This window comes from Pogona vitticeps, chromosome 2 (genome assembly GCF_051106095.1).
Source record: "Pogona vitticeps strain Pit_001003342236 chromosome 2, PviZW2.1, whole genome shotgun sequence".
Taxonomy (NCBI): domain Eukaryota; kingdom Metazoa; phylum Chordata; class Lepidosauria; order Squamata; family Agamidae; genus Pogona; species Pogona vitticeps.
Genome location: NC_135784.1, coordinates 3,036,225 through 3,050,099, shown reverse-complemented (window position 1 = coordinate 3,050,099; position 13,875 = coordinate 3,036,225). Strand labels below are relative to the sequence as shown.

The following is a 13,875-nucleotide window of genomic DNA, read 5'->3' as shown; positions in this document are numbered from 1 at the left end:
GTGGCAGCTTAGTTAACGTGTGGCATATCCTAGTAGGTCTGGGTTTGTCACACCGGGATCCTAATCTACTGGACAATGAGGGGCCAGTCTCACAGATTCCAACTCCTGGGCAAGGTCCTGTAGTGTTTGCTGATTTCTCAGCTCCAGCGGTTCCTGGAGGTGACGGATTACATGGATCCCTTTCAATCTGGCAATTTCAGGCCTGGTTAGAGGACTGAGACAATGGCTTTGGTCCTTTTGTGGGACGACCTCGGATGGGATCTGGACAAGGGGAGTGTGTGTGTCCCCTTTTGGTTCTGTTGGGCCTCTCCTGAGCTTTTGATACCATCATCCACGGTGTCCTTCTGTGTCTTTTTCTCCAGGATGGGACTTGGGGAGGGGAGAACCCAGCGGGTGATGCTGAGGGGTGGGGGGTCTCCAGTTGGACACGCTGGCCTTTGACCTGTGAGGTCCCTTGGGGATCTCTTTTGCCCCCTACGAATAGTGTTTGTGTGTGTCTCTGTGTGTGTGACGAGGGGGGCCTTTTTGCCCATTTTCCAGATTTGCTCCTTTTTGCTTTGAGAGGAATTTCCTGGTCTGTTTAGCCTTCCTCGCAGGCAGAGCGGGAGGGAAGCACTTGTGCGTGCGTTTGTGTGTTCGTGCGTGCATGTGTGTGTCACTTGCACAGACCAATATGGCTACGTCTTCTGCCAGTAGGAAGGCTTGTTGTTATGTTTCAACTTGGGGGTTGATTCAAGATGGCCACTCAATTATGACAACTGTCCTATGGCTCGCTCCTTTTTAAAAACCTTTTTATTTTAACCTTATGCTCAGGCATTTCTATTTTCTCATCATCCTATTGGGGTGTCCTGAGGGCATCTAGAGACCACAGTGTTGGCCTAAATGGTCTTTCAAACATCTGGATTACTGTGGATTATTGGAGCTCAAAGAATCGGCAAAATGGGGAAGAAGGAAACGACAGCAGACTGCTTCTAACTCTACTCCCAAGGTTGCTAAACAACCGCAGCTAGATCAGCGGGACCTCTTTGTGACGGAAACGGTAAGTGAGTCAGCTATGAACACCACTGAAAATAAATTCTCTGCTTTGGCTACAGACTCCCAGGAATCTAATGGGAAAAGTCTCAGTTATTGAAAACCTCCCCCCCCCTCACTGACTTGAAAATGGCAGGACCAGCTATGAAACAAACTGTATCTATTCAAGCTGGTGAAGGGTTAGAAACCTCAGAGGAGGGTAAAGATTCATGGACCCTGGTGGATAAGGGGTTGATAGATCTCCAGCTATTGAGATTAATGGGGGAGCACTGCATAGCTATGGGGAAAACAGGGAAGGCTATCTTTAAGAAAATCCAGCATAACACACACACACACACACACCAGCAGAAGGGAAATGATACAAGACTCCTCTAAATCAAACAACCACTTCTCGATGCCTTCTAGCAGCACAAATAATCATAGAAGTGATCCACAAGACAGGATTAAGCACGTCGTGGGGGGGGGGATATTTGCTCTGAAAGCCACAGTCCTCCTGCTCACCTTTCCAGTCGCCTCTAGGAATCCATCTCTCTTGTTTGGCGTGCTTTCCCTCTAGGAATCCTCTGTGATCTCTTTTGTCTCGGACGCTCACTCTCTAGGAGTCTTCTCTCTCTGTTCAAGCAACCAGAATGTCTAAGAGAGTTCCTCTCTAGGAATCCGTCTCCCTTGTCTGGCGTGCTTTCCCTCTAGGAATCCATGTCTCTGTGATCTCTTTCTTGTCTCGGTTGTTCAAGCAACCAGAATGTCTAATCGAAGAGAGTTCCTCTCTAGGAATCCGTCTCACGTTGTTTTATATACAGTGGTCCCCAACCTTGAGGCTCCGCCCCTCCCCCCTCTTCCCATTGTGGAAAACGGGAAAACCGAGAACTCTCAAAGGGGGGGGGGAGAAGAGGAGCCTCTCCAAAGGCTGGGAGTCCGGCCTCCTCCTCCTGCCCCATACCTCTAGGACACCCCCCCCGGGGAAAGGCCACTTTGCAAGGGGGACGGTGGCTTCCTCGTGAGTTTCCCCGCCAGAGGACCTACAAGGAGGTGAGCAATGGCGGGGGGTGCAAGGTGCAAGACTAGGAAAGACGGGGGGGGGGTTCTAGGGGGTTTTGTTTAAGAAACAAAATAAAAAAGAGCCCCTCCTCCCGCGAAGGCCTTGCAAAGGGAAGGCGCCTATTTTGTTTTCCTCCCGATCCTCCTCCTCCTCTTCCTCCTAGATCATGATGGTCTCCAGCGCCCATCATCACTGGCCAACCCGCTCAGTGGTGGTGGATGATGAGACCTATGAGGTAAATGTGGAGGAGGGGGCAGATGGGAATTCTCTGGGAGGGGTCTCCATCCCGCCCGAGGAAGACACCCGGGGGGGGGGCCTTTGTCTGTGTGTAATATAAAACTACTACTAAGTTCACAATACAGTAATAGTTATAAAGGATGACTTTACAAAATGGAGGATAGGCAGTTTCGTCGAGTGAGAGGCAGAATGTGAGCCCTCTGCCGTGACCGGATTGGTCAGAGGGACAGAGAGGGAAAATATGCCTTGGGTATTGACAGGTGTTGTTTGTTCCTTGTAAGGGCAGAGACCATACTTGCCGAAGTGTGCTCGCTCTCCATGCCTGCGGGCATGAAAATAAAACCGCTTACTACTATCCTGGTGTGAATATTTTCATACCACGTGTGTGTCGGTGGCTCCTCCTTGGCTTTCCTGCGAGGAGACCCCCTTTCCCCAGATCCTGCAAGCGCCCTTTTTTGGGGTGGTGGTGGCAGAGGGGGTGAGGAGGGAGCATCCCCCAGTGCTCTCCCTCCCCAGTTGCTCCTTCCTCCATACAACCCCCTTGGCCTCACCCTCCCTTTTGTCCAGACTTGGAAAAGTTACTTGGAAAAGGCCCCCTGTCTTGGGGGGGAGCAGGGAGGGATGGAGGGAGGGTGCTGCAAAACGGGGACAATAGGGGTCCCAGAAATGGGTCTTCGGGGGTCTCAGCTTGGGGCAACAGTGCTCCCTTCCCCCAGATGCCTGCCCTGCCCTCCTGAGCCTCTTCTGGATCCCCCTCCCTCTGTGGTGTTTGAAGGGGACTTTTAAGAAGCACTTGGTTCAGTGGTTCTGGATCGAGAAGACGGGCAGACCAGATCCCCCTCCCGACCAGATCCCAGGCTGGGGATCCACTACAGGAAGGGAGGTGGGTGGAGGGATTTCTTTCATGCATTCCTGGTGTGTGTTTGTGTTTGTGTGTGTGTTTTTTGGGGGGGGCTCCCTGGTGGCATTACAGGAAAAGCCTTTGTTTTATCCAGAAAGGAAAGCAGGGCAAAAAAAAAACAAGCCCAGGAAGGCCACAGGTTTGGGGCAGAGGCAGAAAGGAGATCTCCCTCCCCCCAAGGAGAGGATCCTCTCCTGGTTTCAAGGAAGAGGCTTGCCTTTCTCCTGAATGGGCCATTCAGAGCCGTCCCGTTTACAAAAGGCCCCTCCTACCCTCCCAGCTTTTTTCCTTCACCCCCTGCTCCTTTCTCTGCCCCACTGGATGGAAGAAGGAGAAAGGCAGCTGACCAGAGGGAAAGACTTCTATGGCAAGGAAAGCTAGAAAATTTTATTGCAGGAAGGGGAAAGAAGATAAGATTTATAAATAGTGTCAAATATAGACAGGGTCAAAAGAGGGGATTAGGGATACCACAGCTCCAAAAATATTATGAAGCCTTGCAAATAAATCTTGTAAAAATTCCGATTGGGTCAAAATGGAAAGTGAAATGAAAACGGACATAGTAAACAAGTATATCTATACTACAAAAAAATTGGAAAAGGAGAACAAATACAGAACCCATTCATTTCTGAAACATTAAGGATATGGAGAAAACATAGTCTAAAGAGAAATATGCACAATTTAAGGAATGGAAGCAAACTGGAATATATAGAATTAATGACTTATTCGACTCAGGGGAACCACTTACTGTACTATCAGGCAAATGGAAGAGAAAACAAAGCAAATAAAAAAGCAATTGGCTACAAATAAAACAAATAAGAAGTTTCGCTACTCACTTACAACAAAAAACTGGCCTTCTAAGAACATTAACTGAATTCGAACAATATTGTATACAAAAAGATAAAAATAAAAAGAGAGGAGTGACCTCACTAATATATAAAAGCATTATTGAAAAAGAATATGGAAAAGATGGAGGATCTAAAACAGTCTGGGAAACAAATTTAAATATTAATATACCTGAAGAAATTTGGACAGGAATCTGGCCAAAATATCCATATAAATCTATTTCAGCAAGTGCAAAAGAAACGGTTCTAAAGGTTGTGCATCGATGGCATCTATGCCCTACAAAACTACACAGAATTAATAAAGATATATCTGATAAATGTTGGAGGAACTGCGGACAAAAGGGAACTCTGGAACATATGTGGATTTCTTGCCCCAAAATAGAAACTTTTTGGCTGGAGGTAATTAAATGGATAGAAACACTGACTAATCAAAAAATAGAGATTAATGAAACATTATTGTTATTTTCATTATTCACAGAGGGAAATGAGAAACTACAATATAAAGAATTAGTTGCAAATCTCATAGGCACCGCACGATCCGAAATAGCTAAAAATTGGAAAAAAGCCCAAGATCTCTCACTGCAAGCATTCACAAGTAAAATATGGCATACATTGCTGATGAAAAAAATGACGAATAAAGTTAGAGTACATAGAGGAGAAATAAGCCATAGTAAATTCACGGAAAATTGGAAGCCATTATTAAAATATGCCGATAAAATAGAGACATGTGGTTTGAAAAGAAACTTAGATTGTTGGTCAATTTTTCTTTAAAAGGTGATGGGGAAAGGTATATATGTGGATTGGAGAAATGTGGGGAATAGTTTTGTATTTAATATTTGTAAAATGGTTGATTGTCTTTTCATTCTTTGGAAATAAATACATTAAAAAAAATGAAACTGAAAAAAAAAGGGTCTAATTGGACCCACCCGGCTTTTAACAGTCCCACGTGCAGATCAGAAGGTCGGCCGATAGGGCTACCTCGATTCTGCTGGCTGAGAGGAGGAGGAGGAGGGGTAACAGACCGTCTTCCACCCAATATCATCACAACTGGTATAACTCCACTCACAAGGGCATTGCCCACAAGGGTATTGACCTAACTCTGGGAGCCTGGATGTCTTTTCTCTTTTTTTAGCTAAAACAACTGGAATTCTATCCTGAGGGTGAGGAGAAAACCCTGCAGGTTAAGCAGAAGAGGCTGGACAGCAGAGGTGGGGGCAGGGATCGGGGTCACACTGAGACGCCTGCAGGAAGGGCCGAGATGCGCGACTTGCGACACGGGTCTTGCGAGGAGCAGAAGGCTAAGACAGCTCTGGAGAACAGACTCCCTCCCTCAGACTCTCTCCACCTGAGAGGGGAAACCTGACTGCGCTACACGGCAGGGTGGTCGGAGCGCAGCCTCTCAGCCCATCCGCACAGATGAATGAACCCGGTGTTCCTTCTCAGCCAGCACGGGCCCCATCCTGCAGGAAAGGGACGAAAGTGGGAACAAGCTGGATCAGGACAGAGGAAGAAAGTCCCCTCCCCCCCAAAAAAAAAATTACCAAAAAGGGGATCAAGAGTGGGATGGCGGGGGTCTCTCGGTAGGAAGGAGGGGGGCAAAAGAGAAATCAGGGGGGGCAAGGTCACCTCCCAATTGAGTCTGGGCAACCACCATGACCTGCTCCAGTCTCTCCCAGTTGGGTTGCATGGTTTGACCCCAATGGGTAGTCCTGGTTGAGTGTGGAGAAAGAGGGAAGTTTCTTCAAGGGGGAGATTTTCATTTCCATGGGGGTGTGTTGGGGGCCGCGAATGCCGCATCCTGTGGAAGTCCCTCTAGGAGAAACTGACCAGGAGCCCTGTGGTGCCCCGAAGTGGATGGCCTCGGTTTCCTTGTGATTTCAGGCCAATTTTCACAGAAAGGGGAGGTTACGCTGGGGGTGTCTTCCCCCCTTAAGCCTTTCAAGGGACCCCCTTGGTCCTCAGCCCCACTTTTTCTCCCCAGGGAGCCCAACCCCCTCCCTGCCTTGGCGTCCACGCAGGGCATAAAGGGGGGGGGGGAGGCTCCGCTTGCCATCTATCCCCCCCCGTCACTCTCCATCCAGCCCTTCACCCTCTTTAATGGTGGTGGGGGTGGCGGTCCTCCTCCTTGCTTCCTTTTCTTTCCTCCTCGCTTCCATTTCTGAGGGGTCGCCCTGGCCGCCATCCTCCTCCTCTTCCTCCACATCGGCGGAAGGACGCAGAGTTCCCCCCCCCCACGCCCGGACTTCTGGGGTCTCAAGAGGACAAGGCTGAAGGGACGGACTCTGAGTCCATCTGCAGGCTCTGGCTGCGCCCAGGGAAGAACAATGGAGACCCAATGAGAACTTTCTCCTCTCGCGCGTCACTCGTTGCTGGGCGGAAGCCCTCCAGGGCTGGTCCCCTTGACTTGAGCGTCCCCCTGCCGTATTATGCCTGGCAACCGGGCGACGCACAGGGGAGAGGTATTTTTCCTCCCAGAAGACAATGGAGCCCCAATGAGAGCTCGCTCCTCATCCTGCTCCTTTCACGTCACCTGTCTCTGGGCAGAAGCCCATCCCTCTGGAAGGCTGGTTGGGGCAAGAACGGCCGATTCCGCCACCCCCTTTCTTCCCCGTCGAGTGACTGACAGGCTACCCTCCAAGCCCCACCCACGGCTCACTGTGTGCTCGGGCTCGCTCTCCCGCATGCGCTCCTCTGTCCCACGGTAAGGGGGGGGCTAACCAGCGGGTGGGGCTGTGGCGCATGCGTAGTTGAGCAGGTGGCCGGACGGCTCGCCTCAGGAAGGCGGTTGGGGGAGTTTTAGGAGCCTCTTCTGGTCAGTAGGGCCCCCCCCACGGTCCCCGGGAGAGTGGGGGTGGGGGTGGGGGGGCTGAGTTTTCCCCAACAGGTTTGAGGGATCGCGGGCGAGGCGTCTTTCTAGGAGGAGGGGGAGGCTTAAAGGTAGAGCCTCGGCCGGAGGGGGGGGGAGGAGGAGGAGGGGAATCCACTCCCCCCCCCCCCGTTGAGGAAGCCACCCGGGGCAGGGACTTCTGAGGCTCCCTCCCTGGCTCAGCGCCTGGTTTAAAGCTGTAGAGAAAGGCCTGTTTTCCAGTGGAAGCGAAGGCCCCCAGAGGGAGGCGGAGGGGGGGATTCAAAGGGGAGAGGGGGATCTCTGGGGCCCTGGATCTCTCTCTCTCTCTCTCTCTCTCTCTCTCTCACTCACTCACTCACTCACTTACACACACACACACACACACACCACCTTCTCCTCCTCCAAGGCTTCTCCGTGTTTTTTGGGATTCCCCCCCTTTCCTCCCCCCACCTCCATCACATGCTTCCTAGAAGCATCTGGCCGGACCAGGGAGAGAGAGCCATGGTCTGATTTAGGAGGGCTTTCCTTCTGTTATTTTTAGGTGCGTTTAGCATCGAGACCTCCCTTTTCTGTTTTTGCTTCCCTTCCTATATTTGGGAGGGTTTCCAAAGGGAAAGAGAGGCAAAAGCCAAAAAAAAAAAGCGTTCTGTTTCTATATCGCCCCATAGCACTTCAAACACTCTCCGTACGGTTTACAATTTTTAATTATACAGGCTACACATTGCCCCCCCATTAAGGTGGCTACTCATTTTACCGACCTCGGAAGGATGGAAGGCTGAGTCAACCTTGAGCCGCTACCTGGGATTTGAACCCCAGGCCGCAAGTACACTTTTGGCTGCAGTACAGGGGTTTAACCTCTGGGTAACCCCTCCCAGGCCTTCCTTCGCCCACACTTGGCTGTGGGGAATTTTGGATATTCTTTGGGGGGGGATCCAGGAGGAGGAGGAGGAGATGCCCCACCCATCAGTAGGAGGAGCCTTGGGGTTGGTGGGGTGTCTCTCTTTTGCTCCACCTCTTTTTCACTTCTCCTGACTACCCACTCCATGTCCTCCTCGCCATAGGTGTGGGTGGGTGTGTCAGGGTTGGTCTGGTACTTTCTTATGAGGATCTCCTGACGCAACACAGTGCCAAAGCCTTACCGAGAAAAGGTAAGACTCTTTTCTCCTTCCCGCTTCCAGTGGCCTTTGAGGAGGTGACCTCGTATTGACCCCAATAGAGTATGGGATCTTCTGGATCAAGGCTTGAGATCTCTGCGCAAGGACCTCCTGCTGGAGATTTCTGGCATCAACGTCTCTCCAGGTAACTTTCTTTTTTTAACAAATGTCTTGAACATATACAATGCAATAGTAATTCTCATTACTTACTCCCTCCTCCCACCTCACTCTCTGTCCCGTTGCAGACGTGGGATATAAGAGCTTTGAAACATGCTCTTAAAATGTTCTCATTTCAACCTGGCTCACAATCCCCTCCAAATGTAAGAGCCTCAGAGTCTGATATTAGCTTAGCTACTCATCAATATCTATGAAAGATTCTCCTTCCTCAATAAATAACATTAACTAGGTGGGTTTGTAGATTTAATTCCTTTGGCAACCTGAAGCTTTTTTAAAATTTTTTTCCTGTACTGCCATCTTCCGCCTTTCACTGTGTCCGGTTAGTAATATACAGTGGTGCTCTGCTAGACGATTGCCTTGCAGGGTGACAAATTAGCTAGATAATGGGTTTTTGCAAGCGCTATAGCACTTTGCAAACCGGCTATCCCTATGAACGATTTTCACTGGACGAACTTTCGTTCCGCGCTTCAGAAGACATTTTTTCCCCCAGGACCGATGCCTCACTAGACGACGATTTTGATAGCATGGTCCGCGCTTCGTAAAATGAGTTTTTTCGGGACTGATGCGTCGCTAACAGATGATTTTAACAGCGGATTGAGGATTTCAGTGCATTCCAGTAGGCAACTGCGCTTCGCTAAATGATGTTTTCACAAGACAGTGATTTTGACAGAATGGATTAACATCATTTAGCGAGGCACCACTGTAATGGGTTATTGTTTGTTGTTTAGTCGTTAAGTCATGTCCTACTCTTCGTGACCCCATGGGCCAGAAAATGCCAGGCCCTCCTGTCTTCCACTGCCTCCCGGAGTTTGGTCAAGTTCATGTTGGTGGCTTCAGCGACACTGTCCAACCATCTTGTCCTCTGTCACCCCCTTCCTATCTTGCCTTCACATTTTCCCAACATCAGGGTCTTTTCCAGGGAGTCTTCTCTTCTCATTAGATGGCCAAAATATTGGAGCCACAGTTTCAGGATCTTGCGTAGCCGCTGTCATCATCTGCAGTGGTCATGGAGCCCAAGAAAGTAAAATCTGTCACAGCCTCCAGATCTTCCCCTTCTATTTGCCAGTGGCCATGATCTTAGTTTTTTTGTATGTTGAGCTTCAGACCATTTTTGGGCTCTAATCTTTCATCCTCATTAAGAGGTTCTTTAATTCCTCCTCACTTTCTGCCATCAGAGTGATGTCATCAGCATATCGGTAGTTGTTGATATTTCTTCCAGCAATCTTAATTCCGGTTTGGGATTCCTTCAGTTCAATTTTTCACATGATGTATTCTGCATATGTTAAATTAGCAGGGAGACAATATACAGCCTTGTCGTACTCCTTTCCCAATTTTGAACCAGTCAGTTGTTCCATATCCATTTCAAACTGTTGCTTCCTGTCCCACGTATAGATTTCTCAGGAGGTAGAGAAAGTGGTCAGCCACTCCCATTTCTTTAAGAACCTGCCATAGTTTGCTGTGGTCCACACAGTGAAAGGCTCTTGTGTAGTTAATGAAGCAGAAGTAGATGCTTTTCTGGAACTCTCTGGCTTTCTCCATAATCCAGAGCATTTTAGCAATTGGGTTTCTAGTTCCTCTGCCCCTTTGAAATCCAGCTTTTTATGTGTGCGCATGTGGGTCTGGTCTCTGGATGTCTGTGTGAATTCCGTCGTATGGGTATGCTATGTATATACTTACAATGACAATAAATTTATTTGATTTGATTTGTAATTCTGGGAGTTCTCAGTCCACATACTGCTGAAGCCTACCTTGTAGGATTTTGAGCAGAACCTTGCTAGCTTGTGAAATGAGTGCAATTATATGGTAGTTGAAGCATTCTTTGGCACTGCCCTTCTTTGGGATTGGGATGTAGACTGATCTTTTCCAATCCTCTGGCCACTGCTGAGTTTTCCAAACTTGCTGGCATATTGAGTGTAGCACCTTAACACAGTCATTTTTTAAGATTTTAAATAGTTCAACTGGAATGCCATCACCTCCACTGGCCTTGTTGTTAGCCAGGCTTTCTAAGGGCCACTTGACTTCACTCTCCAGGATGTCTGGCTTAAGATAAACAACCACACTATCTGGGTTGTCTGGGACATCGAGATCTTTCTGGTATAATTCCTCTGTGTATTCTTGCCACTTCTTTTCGATATCTTCTGCTTCTGTTAGGTCCCTACCATTTTTGTCCTTTAGTACGATTCTATAGCCAACTCTGTATCCTCATGACAGTTATTCTATCCAGCCCATATGTAGTTAGCTTGCTAATCAGAACATCATGTGGCACTTGGTCAAAAGCTTTGCTAAAGTCAAGCTATACAGTGTTGCCCCGCATAGCGATGATAATCTGTGCAGCAAAAATCTTCGCTATACGGATTCGTCTCTATGCGAAATTAGAAAGCCCATAGGAATGCATTAAAAGCCGTTTAATGTGTTCCTATGGGCTTAAAACTTACCTTTTAAGAGAATATCCTGCATACGGCGGCCCTTTTAGCTGCCCGGTAAGCGAGGAATCCGTCCCTGTTTTACCTGGTGGCCATTTTGGAACCGCCGAGCAGCTGGGGAAAAACCATTGCTATGCAAAAATCGGTAAGCGAAACAGCTTATCAATCATCACAAAGCGATTTCCCCCATAGGAAACATTGTTATGCGATCGCAAATTCTTCATTGCTATGCGAATTCATCGTTTAAACGGGGTGCCCGTTATGCAAGGCACCACTGTACTATGTCTACAGTATTCCCTCTTTCTGTCAGAAAGGTTAAACATGAGATCAAGTTAGTCTAGAAGGATTTGTTCTTCACAGATCCATATGAGCTTCTTTTTTTTTAATGCAGTGTTTTCTAGGTGCTTGCGTAATGTCTGCTTAATAATGTGTTCCGGAATTTTCTCTTGGATTGATGTTAGGCTGATTGGTCTATGTGAGGAGATGGATTTTGTAGTACTTGTTTTTCAGAGTTTCGACAGGTGGTGTATCTCTGCCTGGGAAGCAGGTGTGATTGGAAACTATGGGCTATCTTCTATCTAACTATTCATTTTAAAATCTTACGTTGTTAAAAGAAAATGCCCTGTAAATCTTGTCCAGAGTACAGGACCGAAAGAGACAAGATCAAACGCCAGATCCCTCTGACCTTTGGAAGGCAGGTGAGTTTTTTATTGCCATCTGAGGCACCACCATCCTATTATAACAGTCATCATCATTCTTGTCCTGGGACGGTGGAGCTAGCCCAAGGTCACTCCGGCTGGCTCTTCTAGCGGGAGGCAGCCCAATTGCGGGGGGGGGGGAGGAATCAAATTCCCAACCTCCGGCTCCACAGGCACCGATCCGAAACCCCAGAGTTCTCCAGCCAGCTACTCTCCCGTTAGCAGAAGGCCCTTTCTTGTGCCGCTTGTATAAGGACGTCAGAGGATTTGAGCCCCATCACCGGCAGCCCCAGGAGCCTTTTGGGGAGGGGGGTCACCACCCCCAGGTCTCCTGTAGCCGCTCTCGAGGGGCAGAGAGGCCACAGAGATGGACTTGACCTGACCGGTCCTTCTTCTCCGCCCTTCTCAGAGGACTGGGCGGGGGTGACATCTCCGTCTGCTTCGTCCCGTCCCTTTGGTTCTGCTGTCCTTTCTGCTTCATTTCATAGCCTGTGAAGTGACGTCCAGCAGGAGGCGGCCCATGGGGGGGGGGGAAATCAAACTCCAAACCCAGGTTGCAGGAATCCCCGTTTGATTACCAACCACGCTGCCTCTCTGAACATGTCCAGAGTTTTATTATTGTTTTAGCTCCTAGTCCGGCTGAGCTCCACCCTGCGTTAACTGCTGCGGGTGAGACACAGCTTGTCGGGGCGCTTTCCCGAATTCCTCCTTCCTACTTTTGGGATCCAGGAGGGTGAACGGAAGGAGCCGGTCCTGCATGGGGGGTTCTTTTGGAGAGGGAGAGGTGGGAGAGGGCCTTTTCCCCTCTTGCCTTTCTCTTAGAGGAAGGGACAGAAGAGCCTAAGGAGAGCCCTGTGGTGGATCAGGCCCAGGGGCCCCTCTTAGTCCCCCTTCTAGTCTCTCCCTGTGGGAGCCCCCAAGACCATCAGACCCCTTTCTCCGGAGACCCCTCTTCCCCTGCATCTGACATAGATGGGGTACCTGGGTCTCCTCGACCCCGCAAGCAAGCAAGGGAGGGATCTGGTAGGAAGGAAGAAAACCACAGCCGAGGGAGGGAGGCAGAGCTTCACACCCGGAACACTGGGGACCCAATCCCAGGCTGTGGGGGCAGCCCCAGCTGCCGCAGGGGGCAGGCATTGCCCGTCCTGTGGCGGAGGAGGAGCGATTGTTTCACGAAACCAGGAAGGAAGTGAGCCAGAAATGGCAAGAATTTTTTTTCAAATTAAGGATTTTTCCTTGGTGGTTCCCCCCAGTTCCTCCACAGGTGTAAAGACATTCCGTTCAATATCCGATTAAACCTTTCCTCTTGCCCATTTGCTTGGGGATGGTAAATCGAAACCTTAAATTAAGATGTAACTAAGTTGAAAACTGAAGGGCATCCAAATTGCAGAAAAGCGGAAAGTCAATTAGATATTGCAACTTGAACAGATTGGATGACAGTACATTTTGTGTTCCCCTCCCCCTCTTTCCCCCCATATCCCCCTCTACCTTCTGTGCTCCTTACTTTATTCCTAGTTGTTAATAAAATAAATAAATAAAAGCTGTTTCTGCCTTGGGGCACTTTGGAAAGGGAAAAGCAAATTAACGATCTGATTATTAATCTCCTCCAGTGCAGGGCTCTTTAATCTGTGAATTGACCTCGAAGTTGCCTTGAAAACCTCCCACAGGCTGGCTGGTGGGTCTCCTCCATGTGGGATGAGCCAGGGAGTGATTCCAAATTAAGGAATTAAAAAGGATGTAAGAAAGGGAGGGGAACATTTCAGCCTGGATTCCTCAAGACTTCTTTCACAAGCCTGAAACTTTCACAAGCTGATGGGAAGGGGGGGGCAGGGCTATGCCTGGGAGTTCCCTGATGCCCTTGGGAAGGTGAAGACAATTATGGGAAGAGGGAAAAATGAAACACAACTTAACGTTTCTTGTTGGGTTTGAGCATCCAGGATATTTAGCACTTGTGAACATCGTTGTTAAGCACACCTTGGTGCCTCCCCCTAACAGATGATCCAAGAAATAGCTGGAGAGTTAAAAATCCTCCTTCATTTTGACCTGGGCTGGTGTTCTGGTTTCTTCTTTTCCTTCTGTTGCTGCTGCTGCTTCATTTGGTGAGCAGGACTTTGATCAGACCCGTTGAAATAAACAAAATGAAGAAACTCACTTTACAGTGGGGTCTCTACTTAAGAACTTAATCCGTATTGGAAGGTGGTTCTCAAGTTGAAAAGTTCTTATGTTGAATCTGCATTTCCCATAGGAATGCATTGAAAACCATTTAATCCGTATCTGCTCTTTTCCGTCCATAGAAACTACAGTGGAACCTCGACTTAAGAACTTAATCCGTTTTGGAATGGTGTTCTTAAGTTGAAATGTTCTTAAGATGAAGCAAAATTTCCCATAGGAATAGACTGAAAACCAATTAATCCGTTCTGGCTGTTTTTTTGTTATGTAGAGGTGCGTTCGTACATTGAAGCATTAGTTCCCATAGGAACTAATGCAAAGCTGGTTAATACGTACTCTACCACTAGAGGGAGAA

General features: G+C 48.6%; 1 protein-coding gene and 1 long non-coding RNA gene across 2 annotated transcripts in view; both read left to right on the top strand.

Annotated features, from left to right (window-relative positions):
- Positions 1-494: 494 nt before the first annotated feature.
- LOC144587320 (uncharacterized) lies at positions 495-6,311 on the top strand. Its single transcript, XR_013542475.1, has 3 exons — positions 495-2,061; positions 2,235-2,306; positions 4,530-6,311. It is a non-coding gene; the product is annotated as an uncharacterized LOC144587320 (long non-coding RNA).
- A 472-nt stretch (positions 6,312-6,783) lies between these two features.
- LOC140703802 (uncharacterized) overlaps positions 6,784-13,875 on the top strand; it is a 48,665-nt gene continuing 41,573 nt past the window's right edge. The window contains 2 exon segments of the mRNA XM_078386951.1: positions 6,784-6,863; positions 8,078-8,198. The gene's annotated coding sequence lies outside the window, so the exon portion shown is untranslated.